Source organism: Grus americana, chromosome 1 (assembly GCF_028858705.1).
Source record: "Grus americana isolate bGruAme1 chromosome 1, bGruAme1.mat, whole genome shotgun sequence".
Taxonomy (NCBI): domain Eukaryota; kingdom Metazoa; phylum Chordata; class Aves; order Gruiformes; family Gruidae; genus Grus; species Grus americana.
Genome location: NC_072852.1, coordinates 122,179,834 through 122,202,121, shown reverse-complemented (window position 1 = coordinate 122,202,121; position 22,288 = coordinate 122,179,834). Strand labels below are relative to the sequence as shown.

At 49.1% G+C, this 22,288-nt stretch overlaps 1 long non-coding RNA gene across 1 annotated transcript; it reads left to right on the top strand.

Annotated features, from left to right (window-relative positions):
• The first annotated feature begins 4,557 nt into the window (after nucleotides 1–4,557).
• Nucleotides 4,558–5,547, top strand: LOC129201692 (uncharacterized). The gene is made up of 3 exons (XR_008575466.1): nucleotides 4,558–4,703; nucleotides 5,139–5,222; nucleotides 5,326–5,547. It is a non-coding gene; the product is annotated as an uncharacterized LOC129201692 (long non-coding RNA).
• Nucleotides 5,548–22,288: the final 16,741 nt, after the last annotated feature.

Genomic DNA, 22,288 nt, shown 5'->3' with positions numbered 1-22,288 from the left:
ACTCGTGGCATTTTGGCTAGAGGGATGCTAGTTTGATGATGCTTCTGCAGATTTAATGTCATTTTGGCCTTGCTCCCACTGACGTTGTGGCCATAGCTCTGGGCGCTGTGCATCAGCTGGCCCCAGCCTCTCCTCTTGCTCATCTTCTTTCTGCTGCATTTTCCTCGCTATCCTCAGCCCCGGGCTGTGGGCTTTGCTTTCTCTGAGGAAGGGCTCAACAAACTGCTTCTGCCTTTGGCTATGCCCAGCTCCCTTCCTCTCCCACATGTTGCCTACTTTAGTTCATAATCCTGAGATGTTTCAAACTTCCAGGTACTTTTTTGTTATTTAGTCCTGTTTCCAGAGGTGTTTTGGGCAGGTCAAGGCAGTCATCCCTACTGCTTATTATGATTCCCTCCCTTGGTCACCATCCTGGTTTCAGCCCATTCCTTTTTCATTTGGCTGCCACTTGACCATACAGAAGTTTTGGGTAGCTGTTCAGGTATAAGCAGGTAGGAATTCGGCTCCTAAAAAAAGCTTTGGAAAGAACTGGACTCCAGGTTAGATGGGAACAGAAACAGGAGTTATTTGCTCTGACCCAGAAGATGGCATTGCATTTGTAAATTGGGTGAAAGGCAAGAAGGGCTCATGATGTGTTAATTTCTTTGATCAGAGTCTGCGTGGAAGGTAACAAGGTTTTGGTAAGATTTTTTTGTGAATATCTACTTATAGGTCACCGTGACACTGAACGTTTCTGATCAGACATTTGCAAAGTCATTGTGATTCTGTGAATATCCATGTAAATGAATTGATATTTTACCAACGATATAAGGCCATCTCCAACATGTTGCAGAGTATTTGCAAATGAATGTAGAAAATAGATACTTGGGGTCATAAAAGGGCATGCTTGGGAGATTGTTTCTGAGACTTTTCCCAGGGTGATACTCTTTAAGATCTGTCAGTTCTCTTGGTCTGCCAAGCAAAGGGGGCTGTGAGTGCCGACCAGATAACAACTCGCTAATAAGATTTGTTTTGTAAAAAGGCCCCTTTGAGTTAGCAGTTAAAATGCTCTCTCTTCCCTTGACTTCTGCTGGAGTAAGCTTGTGACGTTCTGTAATAATTTTTATCTGTCTGTTGAGAATTTAATCTAGAAAGCATAACTGGGCTGCATTAATTAAGCTTTATCTAATCTCCAGCTAAACTGACGGTCAACGAACAGGGCTTTCTCAGGATGGGTATGCCTTTCATTTACATGATCCACAGCACAGTTTCACCTCCTGCACAGAAAGGTGTTCCCCAGTGATTCTGTGGTGCCCTTTTTGTTAGGAATGAATCCCCTCCTTACAGCTTATTTGTGTCAACCATAAAATATCTGTAAGCCTCTTCTCCCAGGAAACATGGGTGACCAGAAGAGGTCTGTTCAGACAGCACAGCATCCTCCAAGCATCCACAGGGTTTGACACCTGAAGTAAAGTGCTAGATAGATAAGATCTAGTCTTATTTTGCATTTTTTATATTTCCCTCCTTGCTGTATCCACTTGCCCAACCTAGTGTCTCATTGAGGAAGGTATGGATTTCCATTTCCATCATATCCAACCTGGAAAATATTACTACACCCATGTCTTCCACAGCGTTGTTTCCACAGAGTTGCGGGTACATCCCTAGGACTGATCAAGACTGGAGTTAGTTTGCTATGTTGCTGGCAACGTAGGCCAGATGGGCGTTTTGAAATGGAATTGAATGAAAGACAAGAAATGATGTAGTGACAAAATAGATATATATGTACAGTGGGTGCCTATGCATGTGTTTTCAAGGGATACCAAGCTGCTATCACAATTGTTTTCATTAAAATTAAACCCACCAGGACATTATGTTTTCACAAAAGGATTCTCCATTTTTTTTTCTCTCTGAGGCAATCTCACTGTTGTTGACATCTGAACAGGAATATCCCATTCCAACCTGATTTTAATCCAGAGGGAGAGTTGTGAAAGATCTGGTTAACACAGGTCTTCTCCTTACCTCTGAGTTTCAGTAAGGCAAAGGCATCTGGTCTTCCCTTGTCTCTAGAGCTAGAACTGAGTAGCCCTGCTCCAGGAAGAGGGACAGAGAGAAAATAAAAGGAAATGTGCAATAATAAGGCCCACAGGTTGTAAGAGAGGTATGAGGGAACTTGAAAACATAAATTAAAAACTCCTCGAGTCTCAGCATAAGGTGCATCACCCTCTTTCAGTGTGTTTTCACCCTCGAAACCCTCCATGGGAAGAAATGCAGAAGGAAAAACCTTTTCACTCATACATGACAGGATGCCAGCAAGTGGCAGCAGCTCCCTGCCTGACAAAGAGATTGTCCACATCTCACATCAGCTGCCTGCTCCGTTGTTTGTCTGAAAACAGAGCGACAGAAAACGTACACATCACAAGCTCGTCTGACACTGCTGGAATAGCGTAGCCCAGGACTGACATGAGGGGCTGCAAGAGGTGAGCTGGAAGCTGGGGGAAGAGTGCTGCTCCAATCCCCTTGTTGAGAGGTCCGAGGGGACCAATAAGTGTGGAGAAAAAGGAGAAATGTGGGGTTTAGGAAAAACGGAATTCCTTTTTCGCAGGAGAAGCTCCCATTGCTATTCTGGTTTCTGTGTCTTCAATCACCAAATGCAGCTTTTGTCTTTTGATAGGGCAAGGAGGAAAGTATTGTACAATAGCTGTTCTGACAGCCCGGCACACCCCACTTCAGTGGTTTAAAGCTTTCTTTGTGCTGAATTTGTTCTTATAGTGCTAATGACCAGGTTGCCATAAATAGGCACTAAATAGGTCTGGGCACAGTAAAGGAAAATGAAGGTCAATGTTAGCTCTTATGTGGTATTTTAGATCTCTGTATCAAAGAACTTCATAAGGAAGGGGAAGGTGCATTTTCAACTTGGGCTTCCTTTTAGGTACAGAGGAGGAAACTGAGGCATGAAAAAGTTGCTTGTCAGGGTGGACGTGGGCTCTGCCTATGTCCTGAAGGATCGCTGCCAAACAGCAAATCACCGCCGTATAGGGCAGAATTAACTCCTCACTGAAACCAAAGCTAAAACTGCCATTGACTTCAGTAGAAGCAGGACTTCACCTGCAGCCCAGCTCGAGCAGCCTAAGCTTTGAGCCGAGTATCCTAGTCCAAATGTCCAGTATGGGGAAGGCAGGTGTATTTGGGATGCTGGGGTGCAGGTGCTATGCTGGCCATAGCGGCTTCATGAGGAAGGATGAAAGGGGATGTGGAAGGTCTGAAAGCAGAGGCTAGATAGCTGATATCTCGTTTTAGGGTCCCAGCACTTGACAACGTGTATCCTTGATGGCTTGGTCACTGAGCCTGGCACTCTGCCAGGGCATCACCCTTTGCACAGGTACAAAATGGGTGAGAAACGTGCCCTTGTGAGAAGACCAAGTGCCTCTCTGCCTCCCTGACTGACAGACGCAAATGGCTGTGTTGCACCTTGTGTGGGAAAGCAAGCCATGGTGCATTTTTAAAGATGGGGAGTGCAAGTGGTTTAGTTGCTACATTTCCTTTACCTGCCCTAAGTCAGGTGTTGAGTGTTACAGCTTGAGCACTGAGTCGCACCACTCCTTGGATGTACCAGACCTCATCGCTAGCCGCACAAGCCCTATTATGTCCCAAAACCTAGGGAAATTTAGGATGTGCTTCCCTTTCCAACCTGCTGCAGCAGCGAGACCATCAGGTCTACAAGCATCCAAACTGGTAGGCATTCTAATAAAATAAACCAGAGCCTAGCTTGGAAGCAATCCCTTAGTAAGACTCTGGTGGTACCAAACTAACAAATTAGGCAGGGCAGAGTCCCTCTGAGGTTGGAAATGCACTCTCCTGGGTGCTGATGGTTGGGTGGTGGGAGAGCAAGGCACAGTGTGGCACCATTAGGGGATGCCAGCTCAGCTCCCAGTGGCAGTCGCTGCTGCAGGTGCTGGAGGGTGCCTGGATGTCTCGTGTGAAATCAAAGACAGTTCCTGCCTAAGAAGGTTGTTTTTCACCTCAAGACCATGTGAAACCATTCTGGGTTGTCAATGGTGAACTGCATCCCACAGCCACACTCTGGGGACCCCAGCCCCACCATTGCTAGGGGTTAAGGGATGGGCAAGGGACACAGAGACGCCTTACAGAGAGCTGCAAGGGCACAGCTCACTGCTGTATAACGTGGTGACACCTGGCAATTTGTACCAGGTGGGGAGGACACAGATGTGACTAGTTATACTCGTAAGGGCATTGCCAGACATTGCTGCTGTCTGCCAGCCCCTGAGGGTCTACGTTTAGCTTGTAGGGGCTCAGGAAATGCCCCAAAAGGAAGGAAGAGAGGGAGAAGTTGTCCTGCAAGGGAGACTGTCAGCTGCAGTTGTCCTAAGAGGGTTGAGCTCATTTCTGGGCAGCTCTCATTGGCCACTTCAGTTCATGTAGGTGTTTGTGAAACACCCTGTACCGGCTGGCCAGACCCAGAGCGACCCGTTCCTCTTCTCTTTCTAAGAAATGAGCCCTCCTTTTTGACTCCTTTATTTTTCCCTACCGCCTGTGCCCGCTCGGAGGTTCCCGGCCAGGGATCAGCTGCTCTTGGGGGCTCGGGTGGCCTCTGCACGCAGCCCTGCGGGAAGCTGAGCCTGAGCAGGCATTTTCCAGAACAAGGCGGCCAGCGTCGGGTACAGAAACCCGCTTTCCAAGTGGGGCAGGCTGGGTTGGAGCCCACGGTATGACCTTTTCTGCATGGCATGCTCCCATGTAATGTGACCTGATGTCATTCTGCTGCCACGCGGTGTTGCGACAGGGCTTGCTGGCCTTTGCATTGTGCAGGCGGGACGTTGCATTCCTCCCCCCCGAACCGAGGGACCGCTGGTAAACCACACAGGATGCCAACCAAATTTTGCTATTCTTCATTTTATGTTGCTTAGGATGAAAGTATTTGACCTTAAATTACTCTTCTTTTTGAAAAAGGAGCCTGTTTCTTAGGAAAGATGGATTTGATTCTTAGCTTTTGGAATAAGTCTGGTATGAATCCATCCATTGTTTGATGCTGCCCGTCCTTCCCACCCAAACAGGGAAACTACTGTAGTGGCTGGCATTAGATGTCTGTTGTTCAGGTAGGGAGTCTGAACCCTGCTCTGTGCCCTCCTCCTGTGTTTCAGGCAGGGATCCAGGAGCAGGGACACTTCTGGTTACAGTGCAACGCAGGGTGTGTACCCAGTGTAAATTAAGTTTACCACACACAGGTAAACAGCTCTGTTCTTTAACACATCAGCTCAAGTGGCAGACAATTCGGTGTGAAATGCTTGCATTAAGATGAAATCTTTTCTTTTCCACTGTCTATCTCAGTTCATCCTAATCGTCCTGGCTTGAGGCTGTGCTGGTCTGTAGAGAGGGAGAAATGCAAAGAGATGGAAAATCAGCTCTGAATCTGCCGCTGCAAAAATCAATTCCCTGGCTTCTCATCTTCAGCAGACTTCTTGCCACTGGTGCAAAGCAGTAACATCTCTTCCTCCTGATTCCCCTGCCTGCACTTTAGACTGTAACACAACAATGTTACAAATCAATGAATAAAATGGTCTTTTTACTTAGATGACCAATTTCTACTATTTACATGTCTTACTTTCCAAACTCAGCACAGCTATCGGAAAAAGAATTGTGGGTTGGTTTTTTTTTAATTTTTGCTTCACATCGTCTAAATTCTATCTGCAGCCTTTTAGTTATGGTGCTAATGATGGATATGTAAGCAACCTGGCTTGACTCTGGGAATGCAGGTGGAATTTGCAATGGTAGCACTTTAGAAGACCTTCCTTTTGACCTCCTGATGCAATTAGCCATGGTCTCACCGAGAGAATTATTGTGCACAGAGCATCCCCTCTGAGTACAGCTGCAATGAACAAGCAGAAATTTCTGAGACAGCACAAACTTGTAAACCCTTCCACAAGATTATCAAATGACAGCAGGTTGAAAGTATGTAATGAGAAGCACGGGTTCACTGACTAAGCATCCCTAAAGGGACTGATGCTTAATCCTCTCATAGATGGTGCCCTCTTACCCTGCTCTGAAGGAGGCAGCAAATGCGCTCTAGAGAAATGACATAATTGAGAGTAAGGTTGATCTACTGCTAAATGTGAGTAATATGGAGTTGGCCTTCTTACTGACCTACCTAGAGCAGGCCAGTCTATCGATCAGGCCACTGCATATAGTCCTCGATTTGTCCCTAACCCCTTGCCCCCACTCCTCTCTTTTGGGAGGCCAGCGAGGGCTGTCTCTCATCCCATGGCAGTAAAGGCTCACAGTCTCAAAGCGGTCAAGGCTGATAATCTCGTGTTGCCTTGGTCCCGTGCCAGCTCTATGCTCCCATATTCATACACATGCTGAGATGTCTTAGGAGATACCTCCACTTCCATATAGGTGAAATACTGAAGTCTTAACTCTAAAACAAAGTTGGAGTAAGGAACTGGAAGATAAGTCTGTTGTAAATCACTGCACAAGCTAATGTCTGCTTGGCTGCAACAGCTAATTCCTGCTGCTACAGAGTACTAGGTACAGCCCAGGCTGAAAGGGGTGCAGGGTAGCCAGCTACAAGATCAAAACCATCGCTAGTCATCTCTGCAAATCCTTCCCTGGAAGCTATCACAGTAGTGAGAATAGAGTTCCAGTGCTTATGCAAGACCATTTCTTTCGTGGTTGGCAGCGCTGGCTATCACTACTCTGCAGCAGGACATGCATATTAGTGTATTAAGGTAACCCTGCAGGCTTGCCATCTACAGAGCACGTGCACAGCTAGCAGGGAAGAGAGGACAGTTTGAGTACCAAAGTCCTGCACAGGTTTGTACAATCCATGCTAACAAGCTTGTGTTAGTGTTTCACTGATATTTTTATCCAGGCTAGGTCTTACGACACCAATTCATGTGTACATACCATCACATCTTCTGACTGCACCTACAGGCATCGCCCCAGTATCTCCCTGGAATCTCCCTGTCATCACCCCAGCACCACCCCTGCATCACCCCGGCACCCCAGTGACTGCAAATGCCTGCATTATCTCCCCGCTGCTGGGGATGTCCTGAGAGCTGAACTGGCCGCTGGTTGGAGGTACTGCGAATTCCCCGTACTGCCTCCCCACCGCCCTGCCTCCCCCCACCTCTGCCCTCTGTGCTCTTGCTCTGCAGCAAGTGGGCTACGTAGCAGAGGAGGCATCATACAGATTTGTCTGGCGGGTTTGTAATGAGAGGGGTGTGATGACCCTGCACATTCATCAGATGCTTGTTTTCAGCCTGGACCCATCTGTGATGTTTTCATTATTTTTTTTTCCTCCCTCTGCTCAGCTCAGGCTGCTTCGGGAGAAGTGGCACGTAGGCACATACATCCCTGCGCACACTATACTTGTATAAACTCCATCAGGAAGTCATCTGGCCAAACTTTTCCAGAGCTCTGCTTTTAACTCTTCCCTAGGCAGGCTGTACTGGCAGCCTGGGGATTTCCAGGGAGCGTGGACATATGCATTCATCCTCCTGTTCTGTTTATTGATTCCCACCGCTCTCCTTCCTACAAGCCCTGAGCACGCAGCTGTGCAGCTTTTGCACCCATCCTACTCCGAGTTCCCATCAGAAAGAAGTCCCCTTCAGCTACACACATGCACACGAGCACCCATAGGCACACGCAGGGCTTTGCACTAAAATGCTGCCTTGGCTTTCCTGGGGGATGGAGTAGCAAAAGCCAGTCACCCAAAAGTGCCGCAGCACGGGCTGCCCCGGTGGGACAGGAGGAAGGAGCGCTGGTGGGGCAAGGTTGTCAGCAGGGGCGACTCTCTCTCGCGGTTGTTATTTCAGAAGTGTGTCCTTACCAGACACATGAGTAGCAAAGGAAGTTCTCACAGCCCTTCAATGTGTGCTGTGGTCAGGGAAAGATTAAAAAAAAAAAAAACCCAACCACTTTTTAAGTGACCCTGTCTTCAATGAAGACATGTCTCATTATGTCCCACTGCACAGAGGCACGATCACACACCCACATAGGCACATCAGTGCACATGCAGATAGATGTTTCAAAGGCCTGAGAAAACCCCTGTGAGACTGTTCACGTAGGAGAAAGGCTGCTATTCCTCCCTGTGACATGTGGATTAATAGTTCTTCTAATTGTTAAATGCAGAATAACAGTTGTCCAATTTTGTTGGTGCCTGTTAACTGCCCATTGCCAGATGTCAATGGCTTTTACAAGATTTTGGAGCCTACTGCACAGGAGTGAATAAATGGAATTGCTGGAAATGTTATCCTCTGCGAGTGGGTATGGAACAGGGACGTCCGAGCTCATTTGCTGTTTGGCCAACGGTGCTGGCCATTTTTTGCTCCTGCTTGCCTTGGTGTGAGTTCAAAACCTGTGTCAGACCAGCAGACCTCCACTGGAGAGGTGCCACTAATGGTGATGCTGTCTCTCTTGACTTACGCCACTGGAAAAGAGTTCAGAATTTAACCATTTATCCATGAAGTTGTTCACAGACATTTGTCCCTGGTTTAGTGCATATTTGTTAATCTTACCTAGTTTTACAAAACCATGACATGGTGAAATTGATTTAGCATACAGGTCTCGAGTCTTCTTCTGGGTGCACGGGTATAAATCAGAAGAAGTAACTTCATTAAGGTTAATTCAGTTAGCCTGGTGTTAATTTTGCCTTCTCTATCAGATTTACAGGCGTCTGTCTGAGATAGATAGAGGGATGTGTGTTTGCACTCAGCCTTGCTCAGACAGCTGTGGTATAGAAGGGAATCAACTGCCAGAAATTCCCGAAAATCTAGGGATGACTTTTACAGCAGACTCATCTGCTGCAGAGATGTTTCTCCTCTCGAACTGCTGTTCGTGTGCCATAAACAGCAAAGGAGCCTTCTGTTTCTGTCAGATTCCTACTGAAATTCATGAGATGCAAACCACGACTGCTCACCGATTGGAGTTGGAGGTATTAATAGTGTTCCCCGGTTGCCTCCTCTCCTGCAGTCGGAGGAATCAGTCAAGCTCTTGTGGTTCCTCAAAGAGGTGGAGAAGCTCTGAGAGCTGAGGAGCACGCAGGCTTTCAACCACGCATGGTGTTTTCATTTTCTGTTCATTTCTTTCTTCAGATCTTTTGTCAACGTGGGTTATTCCTCTGTCTCCTCAACTGAAGGATCATAAGTGTAACTTTTGCCCCAAAATCTAGACTCAGTTCCCCCACCCTGACAATTCATTGTAGCCTAAGCTTTTGCATGGTCAGTGGGGCATGTGCAGAGGTATCCTTACAGAAGGGGTTCTCCATGTATCTGCGTATTGTGGTTAAGAGAGCTGGGGTGGCATTCAACATTAAATTGTTTTTCTCTGTGCAAGTAATCCCCATCAGGGCATTATAGAAGGAAGCTACCACATGCCCTGCTCAGTTCTTTGGTTTTCTGCCTCTCAGTGGCAGAGGACAGCGGGTTTTCTGAGGATGAACTGACCACAGAGACTCAGCTCCATGTGTGCTGGCATAAAGGCTGGGCTTACTCCATCTCTGCCAAGTGCCTTCCCAGGCTGGCTGGGGCTCTGCTTACTAAGGCTGTCCCTCTCAAACAGCAGCGGCAGATGGGACTTGTCTCCTAAGGCACCTTAGGGCTACTGCCGTGATGCTGCGTAGCACTTGGACCTTCCTCCTGGGGGCAGTGGAGGGAAGGGAGGCATCGCCTCCTTGGCACGAAAACAGCTGTAATGTGCTAGAAATGGTTGATGTTGTTCATCAAGGCCCTAATTTTTGTCTGATGGGTCAGAGCGAAGAAACAATTGAATGCCTAAATCGTAACACCTCCCTCCGCCACCTTAGGTAAGCCAACACTCGTCCACTGACAAGCCAAAGGCAGTGGAGATTTGCCTTCCAGTTTTAATGGGCTGCACATTAATTATGTGTAAGTACTGTGTGGTCGTTCTTAAAATGTCGAGCCAAAGAGACAACTCTGTACATCTTGGGGAACTGGAGCAGGGCTGTGAGTTGACAAGGACCCCTTGTGCAGCCCCTGGCCAGAGCTGGGACCACTGCCCAGGTCACTCCAGGGTCTGATTTGCTTTGCCTGTCTCAGAAGTCCCCGGGATAGGTCAGTGCAAGGATAAGTCCCTTCTCACCAAGCTTTAAACATAAACCTAAAGTAGGAATAAACTGGCTCATTTCTGCCTGAAATCCTACATAAACTCATCCTTACCCTGCAGACCTCAGGGCAGGCTTCCAGAGAAAGGTTTCCATGCGGCTGCCGGGTTTTGCGCGCAGAGGTAACCTTGAGGGCAGACTGGAGAGAAGGCATCCTTGTAGGTGCATTTCCACCTCCGTGACAGAGCCTTTGGGATTAAGTGTCTGATATTTAGGAAGCTAAAGGATGTACAGTGCTCAGTCCTGACCTTGCCGTAACCTGTGGAGAAGCAACAAAGATTCCCTTTAACCATGTACGGCATAAACAGCGAGGAGCACGCATGTAACAAAATTAGAAAGGAATCTGATAGATAGCCCCAAAGATAAATGCCACTTCAGGCAATGTTGCTTTAAACTGTTGACAGAAGCACCATTCAGAGAGGAACTGTGAGATTTAAGTGCTTCTCTGCTTCTGGGTGGGATAAGGTGTCGTGTAAAATGCGTTTTGTGTTTTTGTTTCATCTCCCTCTCTCCACCCTTCTCCAATGAGAGCGTACACGCCGAAGGCATTAAAACCAGACTGTGCAGAGTTTGCTTCACTAACACATCTCCACATCAAAAGCATTGCTGGAATCTATTGATTCTGGCAGAATTGCAGAAACCGGTGATGTTTTCAGTGAGAAATCATGCACTTCTCAGTTGATTTTGGGAAAGAAAAAAAAAAGAAGAAAAGAAAAAAGCTACACCATGTGCAAATATTCACCCTACAGAGAGGCTGATAAACTGCAAAATGTTTTGGCTGTCTCCCTCAGTGCCAGTAAATACTCAAGGATGCCTTTATTGACAGACAGCAGAGCTTTAGTTCACATGATGTTACGAAAAACTGGCCTGTTTAAATTTTGTTTTAACTGTTTGTGAATAACATGTGACATTTCTTATCTGACCTATTGTTTACTTCCTATTTCTGAAGTGAATGCACCCTATGCCAGTGAACGGTGTTGGCGCACAGCCCCATCATTTATCTCAAAAACCCCAGAGATTATCAATGACCCCAGGTCAGAACCACAGGGCAGATAGCTGCTACGCTTTAGGAGTGGTCCAGGCAGATTCGTCTCTGATGTAGGTGTACCATAATTACAATCTCATTGGAAAAATCTACTTCTGATCAAAAGATCCATCAGGTATTTTGACCAAAAATGCATTTCCTTTTAATTTTGTCTCATAGATATGAAACTGTTGTATTTGCATATCGCCTTAACATGCGTTTAACTGAAAGCACTCAGTTTCTACTCTGTGTTGTAAGACCTGTATTAAGCTTATGATTCAGAGCAAAATCTGAAAAGTGCATAAATCAAACTGTGTAGTGGGAGGAACTGTTTTGCCCTGCTCTCTTTTCAGGGCTTTAGTACTTGTAAGACCCTTTGACTTTACTTTGTTTGCATTCTGCAAATGAAGAGCTTCCAAAATGTAAAAGAATTAAGGTGTTTTCCAAAGGTGTCTGCGTGCAGGTAGAGGATGTGATTAATGCAGACCACATCTGTACTACAGACCTGCTGGGTTAAGCTGGGGTCTAAAGAGGTATGATCCTCACCAAGACACTGTGCAAACTCCCTGAGCAAAAGCATAGTGACCACCAGTTCGCTGCAACAGTTTGCTCAGCTTTGCTCAGGGAGATGCACGTGGCTCTACTATGACCTGAAGCACAGTGTAAGCCATGTGCCTTGCCAGTTTTATTGAACCCAGGTTGGTAAAATACTCCCGTTGCAGATAAGGCCTCATATAATGGCTTCATAAATGCTGTTTAAAATAAAAGTCACACTCAGAGCCACAGTGCCAGAGGAGCTGTTTTCCATAGGAACATCCTACTTGGGGTGTCCCCCGTCCCAGCCAGTGATTTCCAACGCACAGTAACCCTCTCAGAGGATCTCCTCCCCCGTGCACTCACTGTACTCTTCAAACACAGCCTCTAAACACACGCCAGCACCTGCAGCCTTCAGGTGTGGGCTCTGCTGGTGGCACTGCTCTCGCTGCCAGCCGCTGCTTGTCCTGGGCAGCGCTCTCCCTCTGCTTACCAAGGCAATGGTGCCTTCTCCTACCGCCTTGCCCACCAGCCCTAGCCTTGACCTATAGGACATTGTGACGATCCAGCTTCGCCTCCTCAGGGGGAAGAGTATCCGCCTGGGCATCCAGTTATAGCGAGATGGAAAAACATCCACTAAAGGATGAGGATAAGTTTTCCAATACGTAGCACAAGAGTAATCAATACTTGCATCAATACTTAATTTATCTATGTCAAGCGGAACAGCTTCAGCAGGAGAAAATGAAATCATCTCTTCCACCCCCGACGTGCTATGCAGAGTCACATGGAATGGGAAATGTGGGTTTAAATCCCTTTCCTCAGAGGTCTTAATTCTCAAGCCCTTGGATACAAGGGGGCTGCTGCCAGGAAGACTTTGACAGGACAGACCCACCCTTAGCTCATGAACAGAAGTAACACCTTAATCCCTCTGCAAACCTGACCCCAGACCCTTAACCCCTGAGTAAAAACCCAGTGGGATCAGCGTGGGTCTCTTTTGATCCGGGGGAACTTTTCGGCTGGCCTCTGATGAAAGGCATTTACCTCATGACCACTGAGTCAAGCCTCCGGAGGACCTTTGTTGCTCCTTATAAAGAGCTGCACTTTCAGTAAGAAACAGCAGCGTTACCCAAATATCAGCCCCCATGAATATGTACTCCCTTGTGCCGCAGCAGCTGTTCAGCCAAGGTATTTGCAATGTTCCCTGTGAGATATTAATTTTCAGGCACCTCCCCGCAGGGACATCAATGGTATGACTCAGTGACACGGAAAGCTTGCTGGGAAGTGGGGGAGAGTTGTCTGCCACGCACAAGTGGTGACATAAGTGGTGGGCAAAAAAAAAAAAAAAAAAAAATCAACAACTCCTCTGTTGCAACAGGAGGTGAAGTTTTCAGCTCTCGGTGAACAGTTCCCCTAACAGTGACTAAGCTGTTCCCTCCATCCAGCTAACAGGGAGACCATGCTATGCGCTGTGTGTTCCTGTAAACCAGCCGTCTTTGGGTCATGCCATTTCAAGGTTTTTCAGAAAGGATCTCTCAGTGTGCTTGTTTCATGAAATATGCTGAATGCAGATTAAATTATATTTCAATCGCTCTTTCCTTTCTCATTAAGCACTTTCCATAGGAGTTGCAGCCCCTTGGTTTAGCTGACAGGAGGGTAAGCGTGTCTCACTCCTAACTTCTCCCTGTAACTATGTTCATAGCTTGGGTCTTGCTCCTGAACCCCTTTGCCTGCAATAGGAGATGACCATATTTCCAGGACGTTCTTGTTTTTTTTACAGGGGACTGTCCACACAGAAAATTTATCTGGTATTAGTGACAGCTGTGAATTTAAAGCACAGTATCTACTCCGGGGCACCTCAACCAAAATGGATGAATTGAGTCACATGTGTACTCTGGGACAGGGGTGCTGGCACACAGGCTTGTCCAGGAAAAGCTATCCCAGAACAGTTCCAGGAATCACTGAGGAAAACTGAAGAGCCTAAATTGGTCCCAGTGGTCTATGTGGGTTCAGCAAATACCCCAGATTGCAGGGAGAGCTACCAAACCAATTGACAACCCTTCTTCAAGGGCTTGTGTTTCTAAGCTTTCAGTGGACCACGAGTGGTCCCTGTTCAAGACCACCTTGGGTTGTTAGACCCTGCTCTGAATGCCTATAGTAGGACTATCTTGTTATCTGATAAATGGTGTCCAGCACTTGAGCAAGTGCCTCCTGCTGTCCAAGCAATCGGGCAGGCTGGTGCTTCTCTTTTTGGGGAGAGGACAGGGGAACAAACATGCCAAACATTCATCAGATATCCGAGTGCATTACTGGAAGGGACTCAGACATTGTCCTGATAAGCAAATACAACAGCCTACTCAGAACACAATAGAGGCTTCAGTTTATTTCTAAATTATTAATCTTCCCTGAGGAGCGGCTTTATAGTGCTGACTTGGTCACTGTGGGAACACAGCCTCTTCCCAGCGAGGGCAGCGGGCTCCTCCCCACAGTATCTCCTGGTGGGATCACAGCAGAGCTCGGCCCGTCCCAGGCAGGTTATCTGAGGGGGCAGGACGTGACTTTTGGCATCGGCTGGGAGAGGACACCTTCAGCATAGGGTGGCAGCCACGCTTTCTGCTGCGGCTGGTAAATGCCCCCTCTCCGGGGTTAGTGGGCTGGCAGCAGCTTTCCCGATGGAAAACAGCGTAGTTCACTGCCTTGGCGTTTGTGGGGGGCTTTTCATAACTGCTTTTCCAACTCTCTGTTGTCTGCTACCTACATGGAGAAGTGACAAGTCAGGACCAGGGCTCCTCACCACAGACCGTGTTTCCTCTGCAACCTGTAGAGTCATACCCTTCAGACACTTTTAAAGGTATTTCAGTTCAGTGTCACTGGAGCCTGGTGAACATCTCAGCGCACACGAGCAAGGAGGCAAGCTGTGGGATGCCGCACACGGTGGTCTGTGCAGACCCTGAGGGGGACAGGAGGTGCGGGGGAGCTCCTACGCATCTGAGCCTGAGGCTGAGGGGTGAGCGAAGCCCCGTGGAGACTGTGAGCTGGGATAAAGGATATGGGGTGAGCTGTAGGAGGAGTCATTTTGTGGGAGAAGTGAGCTTACAGCTGAAAGAAAAGGGTAGCTGCATGCACAACTATCTTATATGCATATGCATGGCATGTATATGTTTGTGCTTGTGGTATGTCCCTAAAACGGAAAGGATTCTTCCAGAAGAATCCCTCAAATCCTCTGCCCACCGAGGCAGCCAGTGATCCGTCAGGAGGAAACAGAAAGGGTGGGCTGGTTTTCTAGCTCAGAGCTGCAAGAGAGAGCAGGGATTGAGAAATGAAGAGCTGCAGTCACAGTGGGACATTTTTGTAAAAGGTATCATACCAGTAACTGCTGCCTGTCACTGAACTATTTTTCCCCTTTGCTCACAGGGTCATGTTACTTATGCCCAGGCTGCATCATCCCCCTTGACGGACAGCAGTCAGAGATCCACGTGGGGGTTGCCCCAGAGGCTGCAGATAGTTGGAGCCAGCCTGGAGGTCTCATAAGAAGTCAGCCTTTTGAAGAAGTTCAACCCCACCAGCTGTTTTCCAGGCAATCCAGCTACCTCCACCCTCATGTAGGAGCTGTGTCTCTCCCCAGATCTCCCCGGGCACCCCCAGGCCCGGGTGCCGGGCTCCAGCGAGGCACGTGTCTGCTGAGGGATAGAGAATGGCAAAAAATGGTCACAGCAGGGGATGCCCTCTGATGGGTCCACAGCTCATCGTGGCTGTGAAGGGGTCCTGGCTCGGCTGCTAGAAAAAAGGGTGTTACTGGAGAAAGCTACTCTGTACCTTGGGGAATCATTGCTAAAGCTAACAGGGAGTAAATGGCATCTTAAAACATACCTTTTCCGCCATTAGTAACAGTGGCAGCCGCAGCCTGGTAAGAGGGAGAAATAAGTGAATCCCAACAGACAGGACCTGGGATGAGCTGGAGGGAGTGGGGGAAGAGGACAGACGGGGAGAAGGTAATGAGACAGCCTCTAAACTGTTTCACTTCTCCTTTTTTCAGTCGTGTGGCAATGCCATTCATTAGGAAACATGAATCGATGGCATTTCCCTGCTGCGCGCTCCCCGGGGAGCCGTTGCTGTTCTCCGTGAGACCTCGTATTTCTCAACCGGCTTCTCCCCGCTCCTGCACTCATGCACTGAGAGCTGCGGCGATGGAGCGAACAAGCACTCGCCCTGCTGATGTTTTCTCCCCTGGCCGTAGGCTGACCCCTGACAAGGTTATCTGACAAGCCTTTCGTCAGACGTCAGCAGGAGCAAGGATTGGCACGAAGACAGCGCTGCGATACGGGAAGTTGTTGCGCTCGTCCATCTCGCCCGGCAAAGGTGGAGAAGGCAGCCCTGGCGTTTACGGCGTTTCAAAGGCGCACACGGTTTCGGCGCTGCCTGGCAGCCTGAGAGTTGTTGCTGCCATAAAATCGCTGGCAGCGGCAGGGCGTTTGCTTCACCTGAGCTCTGCCACATCACCTTGCCTCTCCTGCAAGGAGTGAGGCTTTATTCCTGCTCTCGGGAGGCACAATTTTCTTCTGGCTCAACAGCTTCCTGGAAAAGTTGATTTACGCTGACCCCAGCTGTGCGTGTTGGAGTGTGGACGCTATCGGGCCTGGAGACCTCCGTCACAAGTTCAGCAACTCGCTTCAATGCAGAGCGCAGCCAGAGCTTTGGCCGCGGTGATTTTGCAGCAAGGCTCTGAGTCACCAGCACGGGCTCTGAACCCATCTGTCTCATCTGGACATGGAGGGCCATGGCGAAATGTCACGTAGGACATGATCGTCCTCCTTGGGCACTTTCCAAAATGAGGTTGCCCCAGGCAGATTGGGCACTTGGGTGCTAGCTTTGAAGGTGAGCGACAGTCCCACAGAAGAAGGGACTTAGCCAAGGACATTGATTTCAACAGCAAACAGCCCAAAGCTAGCGGGGAAAAAGGATCGAGCCCCTCTGGAGCCATCGGCTCACTTCTAACACCCTTGAGGACGAGCAACCCCCAGAGGAAGAGGAGGGTCCCCCCACAGCACTCCCAGTCCCCATGACTCCCACTGCTTCATGGGTGGGAGGAAATGCCACCCCACATGGTGCCAGCTCCAGGAGCCCCTGGGTCCCCAGCAGAGCCCGGTGGTGGCTGCAGCCCCCAGCCCCGTGGTGCCGCAGGACGCTCCCCGCAGGTCGCACCCTCGCACGGTGCTCAGGCCCCGCAGGGTTTGGTCTGGCCGACGAGGCTGCTGGAAAATGAAATTTCAGTCCTGCTGGCAGCCGTCCAATTTCAACATTTTTTCTTTCTTCCTTGAAAGAAGGCAAAGGAGGAAGCGAGGCCAGGGGGGTGTGTGTGTCAAAACAGAGGCAGGAGGAGCTCAAACCGATGAGTTCTGACACTTTGTTTTTGCTTAAGCTTCTCAGAAACGCTTGTTTGGGAATGGGGCATTTTAAAATGTCCTCTTTAGATGGAAAATGCCTTATCTAGTAATAATAGTTAACCTTCTTCTCGTCTGAGATGCCTAAGAAAATGTCACTTGGCTTCCTTCCACACAGCTGACGGACGACCCCATTCCAGTCCCGCGGCTGCGTGCTGGCTGTACCGTCTCTCCTGTCACGGGCGCTGCATGGGGGGCACAGGCTCACGCCTCTGTGGCCTGGGGCAGCAGCCGGGGTCCCCGCGGGCGGTCCTGCTTGGCCTGTTGAGGAGCTGAGGGGACGGGTGCTGCCAGGGGCACAGGGCAGCACAGAGCTCGCTGCTGCCTCCGGCTCACCATTCAGTGGAGTGTTTCAGCCCTGTCAGTCTGCAAAGCACAGTGGGGCTTTAATTAAAGGCCACTGACATTTGCATTGATCGTAGTCACCACAGCCTGCTCCATCTCCATCTCCATCTCCATCTCCATCTCCATCTCCAAGGCAAGTCCCTTCCTTCCTCCCTCCCAGAAACACAGCCATGTCCCTCACTTCCTTTCAGGGATGGGGTTGCAAACTGACTGTCCTCTCTCATCAGTGCAACAACTGCCACAGTCCTCTGATTGCCTGTCCTCAGCTTGCCTGCGGTCCTCCTCTCACAGCTCCGACTGGCGGGGTTCAAAGAAAGCTCCAGCTAGTGATGGGCAGCACAGCCACCTCTTCTAGCCATGAACCATCACATCAGCAGGTCACCCAGATGGGCAGGGGGACGGGCCAGGCTTGGGTAGGGTCTGATCCGTGTGTGTGAGCACGGCGTGGTCTTTGCTGATGAAAGAATAAAGGACTTTCTGCAATTACCCTGCATGTTTTGGAAGCTAGGTTTTCAAAGCAGCAATTGAGCCCTAATTGATTAAACACTTGCCACATTCCGAGGACTGAGCTGCTGCCCCTCAGATAAATGGGAATAAGTCACAGGCAATTAGTGATTTGCCTGAGGTGCTTCTGTACCGTTGACAATGTCTGGACTCTGACTCCTCTGGCCTTATTAGTCATCAGACCACACATCCTCCATCCTTTCCGGGTGGCATCCCAACAGCCCCACCAGGGTGGAAAGAGCAAAATAATTTAACTTCAGGTTTATCTAGGAAAAAGTTTCCCACAGTCCCTTCTGGCTCTTTTTGTTTTGATTTTGAGGTTTTGTTTTTCTGAAAAGTTAAAATAAATCTCAAACTGCAACTGCAGAGCTTTTTTGAACACAGTGTTTGTGGCTAGATGGTTGTTTGAGGGAAGCATATTAAAAGGTAGTACGGTGCATTTATTGCCAGAGCCGAGCTGGTTGAACAAGGCTGATCAAGTATTTTACACGCGGTGTAACATTTGCGCATTGCAGAAAGCAGCTGTGGTCTCTCTGAGCTTGTGACCACTGTTTCTCTTCCTTCTGGGCAGGAACCATTTCTTATGGCCTTTCTCTCCACCCCTTTGCTTTGCTGTGCAACACAGAGCCTGACTTTCATTCTGCTTCCTCTGTGCTGCTCCCGAAGTGCAGGGGGACCCACCCCGTGCTCCCCACTGGTATCTGACCATCTCTTTTAGCCACATCAGCAGTGCTAAGGGCAACTCGGTGTCCAGCCAGTACTGAAACCCATCTCAGTTGTCCCCATGCCCCGTCCATAATTTGGGAATCAGTGAAGAAACGTTTGCTCTTTCATGCTTTCTTTCCTTTTAAAGCCACTTTAAAACAAATGCTGCTTTCTCTAAGAATGTGGTATTTTTGAAAAGCTTTTAAGATTGTTTTTATCTTTCTCTTTTTTCCCCTTTGCTATTCAGTACTATCAAAAGTGACTGGAGTGACATTAATGGAAGTTAAACAGGGTCTTGACCTCCAGAAGGTCTAAACCAGCACTTAGAGTCTCCGTCTCGCTGCACATTAGTCTGGTTTGAAAATCCTTCCTATGTGATGGTTGGGATGATCCCATCTGGAGCGGTCTTTCCAAGAAAGCCTGGAAAAAACACTCTCTTTGTAGGAAAATGGATATTTGTAGGTAAATGCAGTCCTTTCCCCCAGACTAGCTATTTTAAAGTTATGCAGTAACCACACAGAGAATTTCTTCAGCTGCACACAAACTGTTGTTTTTTAAAACCCTGAACTTTGCTTTTACTTGATGTCTGTTTGTTTGAGAATATCTTGACCTGCTATTCCGACAGTGTGGGATGGAATTGCTCGACTGCTGACATCTGGAGAAGCTGGGAGGAAAGGACTCTGCACTGCGAAATCTGCTGCACCGTTCCGTGACTGATGTTACCCCACCACGGTGAGCTCTGGGAAAGGGCAAAGCGCCTCTGTGTACAAAACTCATGGTGGGATTGTGGTCGTCTAGCACTGAAACCCAACTTCGAATGCTTCTCATGGACAAAAGGATTTAATTAAGTCCACAGTGGGCTAAACATATACCAGGTTAGCACTTTGGTTTGGGGTAGTACAGGTTTTTTGGACAGAGTGCTGTGCCCATGTGTTTCACTTGAAGATGTGGCCTTTAAATTGTAAGTAGCTGTATCTCCGCTCTAATCAAAGTTGTCTTATAACCAAATGGTGTCCTAAGAGCTGATAAAGCGACATTCCTGACCATTGCACACATTATTTTAATATCTCAGTGCTAGGACTTCATTCCTTGCCGTCAGTGGAAAAACCTCCAGTGACTCACAAGGGATAGGAATCCTTAGGAAAATAATCCTTGCTGGAAAACCAACACTTCCCCTCTGCTATCATTGCTTGCTGACAGCAGGGGTGACAGCGGTATGACAGACAAGGCTGCAGGAGGACTTCTTCTACCTCCACCAAGTCAGGTTACAGTGCAGAGTAAGGGAGGCACCCGCAGCCCTGTCTCCCCTGCCAGTGCTGCCCAGGACAGACGTGCTGACAGCAGACATTGCTGGGGAGAGTCAGAGAACAAATCTGGACGAGACATCAAAGAAAGCCCATGTGTGACATTTCTTCTTCAAACCCATTAAAGCATGGCTTCCCTGGGTCATGTAGCACCGTTTACAGCACCTCACCTAGCTCGTACACAGAGGCACTAGGAGATGGGGTCAGAGATGTGACCCAATGGAGATGTGCCCCCTAAGGCCAGACATTCGCAGCCCCATCTGTTGAAGCTTTCATGGTAGGTCTTCAATTTGTGTTTTCCTGCATCTCCTTTGCATTGCTGCTGCTTCTGTACAGCCAGGTCTTCCCATGGCTGCTGCTCCTGGCCTGAGGATGGGATAGGATGAAGTAAGATAGGATGGGACGGGTTGGGATGGGATGGGACAGGATGGGATGGTATGTGATGGGACAGGGGTTGAGCATGCAGAGGAAGCTAGTCCAAGATGTGAGTGGTATTGCCAGCAGCCACCACCCTCATGCAAGGCTGAGCCACTGCATCTGGGTGGCAGCTCTCCGGAGGAGCTCATCACAGGGGAGCCTGCTCTGGTGGCTGGGATGTGTGAAGCTGATCTGAAAATGCCAAGGGGACTCCTCCTCCCTGGAGAGTGAGATCAGGGAGACTTGTGATGGGGGGACCTGAGCATGGAGAAGGTGCCAACACAACATATGGGGTGAAGCTGTTGTTAGGGAGGGGAGCTGCACCTGCACTCCTCCACACTGCTCTACCGTGATGCTCGCTGGTGTGGGCCTGCCTGCAAGGGGCCAGTGGGGCTCTGCCCTCCATCCATAGGCTGTATTTCCCTCAGGCCTAGCTGTTCAGCTGCAAGCATGCCTCAGTCTTTCTAAGATGGAGGAAATTTCCCTCAAAACCAAGTGGACTCTCCGGCTGCAGCTTTATGTCCTCCTTCCTGTTTACTGTGGAGGTCCCTGGAAGGGCTGTTTGTTCCCACCGCCACAGCACCCAGCACTTCTTGGGGATGTCAGGACACCCCCACCGCCATGGGAGCACTGCGCTGCCGCCTCTCCTCCCCTCTCACTCTGCGCTCACCCTGTGCTGGGCACAGCAGGTCCCCCCACAACGCCCAGCGGTGCCGGTGCCCTCCCTACCCGCGGGGCTGCCCCTTCCCTCCATTGCCTTCCTGCTCCCTTCCCTTCCACGCTTAGTCAAGCTCTTCATCTTGACATTTAAAACTCTGGGCTGAGCAGCCTCTGCCCACAACTCGGCTCAACTTTCCTCCTACTCTTTCCCTCCTCGTGGGAGCACCACGGGCTCATCTCTTCTTCCACTCTCCCCATCTCCGGCTCCTGCTCCTGCCTCCCGCTTCCAAACTCTCCAGGGTGCTTCCTCTGACCATGAGGGGCCTTGCTTTCACCCGCTGAGCAACATACCCATCTTCCCCATGCTGCCCCGGAGCTGGATTCCTTTGCCTTGCCCTTCACCTATGCTCTCTGCTCAATATTGTTTGTTCTTCTTTTGGGCCTTAGGACAAAAATATCTCCCCACCCAGGCAGCCTGCGCTGCCGGTCAGATTTCCTTGTGAGTTCTGTGAGCAATATTGTTTATGTGCTGGGCAAATATACTGACCAAAAGGGAAAGAGCAGACAGTTCCTGTGAAAATGCTGGCGCTCAGTTCTCCTATTATAGCTTTTCTTCTACATCTTTTTTTTTTTAATAATTCTCACCAGTTTAATGCTTGATTTTTATTTTGAAATGCACATGTAGACACACACTCCCCCTCTGTTAATGAGTGCAGGAGGTTGTTATGGTGTTGCAATTCATTCAATGAAAACTACCCACTATATAGAGTAAGAGTGCTGAAAGCTTCAAGGGTCACAGCCATAAATCCTGCTCACCTCCCACTCTCTTGTTTGCTATCTGGCTAAGGTGTGTCGGGCATCCCCGTGCCCCTGCTCCCTTCCTGCCTGGGGGGACTGTTTGGTTTGTCCTTCTGGCAGGAAAAACGAGCAGTAAGTTTTGCAGGGGATGGAGCCCCTGGTCTGATCCTCGGCAAACACCTCCCGGTGCACGTTCCCCTCCTGCTGTGTGGAAGTGGCAGGACACAGCGCAGGGCGTGTGGGGGTGCCGGTGCCTCCGTGTCCCGGGGCTGAGGGCTCTCGCACAGGATGTGGGCGACGCAGAGCCATCTGCTTCACCCCTCGAGGGAAACCCATGTCTCCAGCCTCCTCCTGACCGTGTCTCTGTGCTCTCCGGGGGTGGGTTGCTCTCAGTCACTCCTGCTGGAGTTGTTCCACTTTCCACAGGCTCTTTAAATAGCCA